The following is a 4101-nucleotide window of genomic DNA, read 5'->3' as shown; positions in this document are numbered from 1 at the left end:
CCCCACTTGGACCCACCCCCGCACCAACTACACACCGCACACACCGACAAAGTATTCAGCTTAGGATCGCTTTGCGAGAGTCGACTGCAGCCGAACGCCACCGGAGCCACCGACGGAATGACTGGACACTGACCAGCGCACGAAAGGATAACTGACTGGGGCACCACAAGGGCCCCCATCCAAACCGAACGAAAGTGCGGTTGCATTTCATTCTCTCTCTCTCTCTCTCTCTCTATCGTCTCTCAGAGTTTCAAAACTCTTTCGCACTCGTCGCATGCATGGATGGAGCTTTTTTGGAGCCGTGCACGGTTGTTGTGGAGGTGCCGGTGCGTGATTTATTTGAGAGAATAAATCAAAACAAATTGCTCCAAATATTATCTTCTGGGGAGCTAAGGGCGATGGGTACACTCTCGCTCGCGAAGTCGTAACACTCGCGAGTCACCGAATGAGTAGGAGATGGAAGAGCAGGAATGCACCGGAGAGCTGCTGCCAACTGACTTAGGTTGGTGGTTGGTAGGCGCTAAGCGACGCGAACCACGACGATGATGGTGCACTTAACGACGATGACGACGACGACGACGAAGTTTTTTTTGTGGCGGGGAGCTGCGTTGATTGGTTTGGTTTCGGATGCACTTTCGAGGGGGGGCTCGTTTTTTTGCTTTTTTTCACAGAAGAATACTTTTGTGTATGATGTTTGGATGTACAACTTGAGATGGTCAATGTAAAATTTAAGCATCTAAAACAAAAATATGGTTTAAACGCTGTCCAGACTGGAGAGTAATAACATGTTATAACGGTTGTCAAATAACGCGTTTTCCCGAATATTTTTTCATAAAACCATTCAAATAATAATACTTTTATCATCTAGTTTTATACTGCCTTATTGTACAGGGTATCATTTCTAGACAGTTGTACAATATAATTATTTGTTAGCATGATTATACCCGTTATGATTTCTTTAAACTTATATAGTTTTGTCATGAGTTTATTTTTGACTATTAGGCCGGAACAAATCTCAAGTTTTTCTTTGGTCAACCGTCGCTATCGTCGTCGAGTATCGCTATTGCATTTGGGTATAGTGCTTTCTGACGTTTAATCGGCGCACACTACTGCACTAAAGAGCCTGAATTTATAAATAAGCGACATCTTATCCATTTGACAGGTCTTCTGCTCGATTGGAATGACAATCGATTGTTCCAATTTTGACATGTCGCCTCTTTATAAATCCAGGCTCTTTATACTGCACCATTTAAACCGAACGAGTGCGAGCAAGAGGGAAACAGATTAATGGGGAAACAAACCGTTCATTCATCCATGTGTGCTATGGATACTCGCTTTGCTAGATCTTATTATGTTTGTTAATTTGAACTAGACCGGTACGGCATGCCAGGTCCTTGAAATCGAATCAGCCGGTTTCAATTGTTGAAAACGGATTTTATCGAACTCATTCCTAATCTTGAGTGATTGAATTTTATTTAATGTTAGTCTGAACTGTCCTGAAGTGATTTAACTAACTGTTAGCGTAGATTCCGCTCCTTTAGACCTCTTACTCGTTTTTGTGAGATTCACATCCTTTGAAAATTAGGCTGAGAAATGGAAGAATGGACCTTCGTGTGTTCATACCGGATACTAGATTTTTTAAGCAAGCACAATTGTTGAGAATACTGGGTTTACATCCACAAAAGTACTATTTTTATAGAAATTTGGGTTTCTTGATCAGCCAAGATAGATTTTGGCTCTGTCCTTTGAAAAACAGGCTTGGATATTATAGAATAGACCTTTGTGAGTTCATTCGTGATGGTAGATTTGTTTGAAGCCAGGTTGGATTTCGGTTCAATCGTTTGAAATTTGTGCTTGGATTTTATTGAATGGAAGTTGCTGAATACCGGAAGAACGAACCTGGTTAATATTCACAAAAGAAGGTATTTTCATAAAAAAAAATGATTTTTATGTTTTGTCGAACTGAGTTTTGGCTCCTATCGTTGAAAAATAGACTTTTATTTTATAGAATAGAAGTTGCTGAAACCATACGTGAGGGTTGAATTTCTTAAATTTTTGAGAATATCGAGTTTAAATTCACAAAAGTACGTATTTTCATAAAAACTTTGATTTTCTGTTCTGCCAAGTTGAATTTCAGCTCCGATCTTTGAAAATAGACTTGGATTTTATAGAATGGATCTTGCTGAATCCATACGTGATGATACATTTTTTGAAGCATGCACTATTTTTTTAAAAAAACTGGGTTTGAATTCTCAAAAGTACTAATTTTTATAGAAATTTGGGTTTCTTGTTCAGCCAAGTTGAATTTCGGCTCCTTCCTTTGAAAAATAGGCGTGGATTTTACAGAATTGCTGAATCCATACGTATTTTCATAGAAATTTGGTTTTTCGGTTCTGCCATATTCCGGTTTTGGGTCATATCTTTGAAAAATAGGCTTTTATTTTATAGAATGGACCTTGCTGAATCCATAAGTGAAGGTTAAACCGGGTTTGTAATTCGAAAAGTATTTTTTTTTTTCGAAATTTGGTTTTCCCTTTCTTCTAACATGGATTGTGATACTATCCTTTGAAAGTTATGCTTAGATTTGATAGAATTGACCTTGCTGAATTCATATGTGATGATTTTTAAGCACACACAAAGCCAGCTTTAAATTGACAAAACTAGGTATTTTTGTTAAAATTTGGTTTTTATGTTCAGCCAAGATGGATTTTGGCTCCTTCCTTTGAATATTACACTTGGATTTCGTTGAATAGACCTTCCTGAATCCATACGTCTATTTTGATTTTTTGAAGCAAGCATAATTGTTGAAAAAACTGAGTTATATTTGGACAACCATAAACTGAAGATAACATGAAATGTCTGAATTTTTCGATTGCTATTTAAACTGACAAAACCCCAAGGCTGCAAACAGCGTGTTGATGCAGGTATACATGGCTGGTTGTTGGCAATACAAAGATCAATCGTTATAATTCAGCCACCATTCAAAAAGTATGGCTATCTACTTTTTTTTTGATTAAATAGAAACCCGATTGGACCTGTGGTTGGCCAGCCGGAACGGAAAAAAACCCAAAAAAGTTCCTAGCAAAATGCGTGTCAATTCATGTTGACGTGACCGGTTCTCGGCAGTTTGGTTACCAAATTTAAAGATTGAGCCACAATTTTGAAACAGACAGGGAACCGATTGGACCTGTGGTTGGCTCTGTGGAAATCCAGATTCATCGGAAAATGGTCAATACCTGGAAGTAGACCTAGAGATCCGCGGATAGAGGAAATATGTCATCTCCATATCGATTCTGCTACCGAGTGACCAGAAAATGGTCCTCTGGATGTTCGGAATCAGCGGAAAAATGGTCAATTTTTAACAGTTGGGGTACTCCCTGCCCAGCACTAATGAGACCCCCCTCTACACTGCCTCAGGGTCGGCATACACGTGTGACTATCGCGGCCAAGGAAGCACTCAAATACTCTTAACACACCCCGATGAACTTTCACACAGGTCTCGTTTATTTCCCTAACTTTCCCACTTTCTTATCGGCTATCTCCTACCTTAGCCTTCACTACTTCCTCCTTCATCTTCCGTTGTCGATGGGGGCCCCCTTCTCCTCCGTTCCGCTACACCTTCACCTTCACTTTCTCCTTTCCTTTGCTTCTGGTCTTCGTCCCTCGGTTTCGACTGTGGGTTGCCCAGTCCATTCACCTCTTAACACTTCACTCGCCTCTCCTCCTACGGGTGCTCCCACGGTACCGTTTGCCGAGCCGTTCGCGAACGGTATAACGTGTCCACGACGCTCAAGGCAGATCCACAAGGGCGATGAACACGGGCTAGTAAACGCGGTAGGATGGATCGGAATACGGTTGTATTCACACGATAGCTTGGAGTTTGACCGCAGTAGGTCGAACACAACGAACACTACGGGGTCTCACCGCGCCGTAGATAAATGTTAACGGTAAACTACGGGGTCCTGTGGGCACATTAGGATATTTCAGTAGGTTGGCTCCTCCTCCACTACTGATCGAGTTTCACGCCTCAAGACTCGTGCAGACTAATAACTTTATTTCGAATAACGATCTTTCACTATGATGTATATCACATTCGTTTTG

The sequence above is a fragment of the Ochlerotatus camptorhynchus genome, unplaced genomic scaffold (genome assembly GCF_037179485.1).
Source record: "Ochlerotatus camptorhynchus isolate MF236.1 unplaced genomic scaffold, CSIRO-AGI_Acam_v1.1 ptg000010l, whole genome shotgun sequence".
Taxonomy (NCBI): Eukaryota; Metazoa; Arthropoda; class Insecta; order Diptera; family Culicidae; genus Ochlerotatus; species Ochlerotatus camptorhynchus.
Note: the sequence above shows the minus strand (reverse complement) of the source record.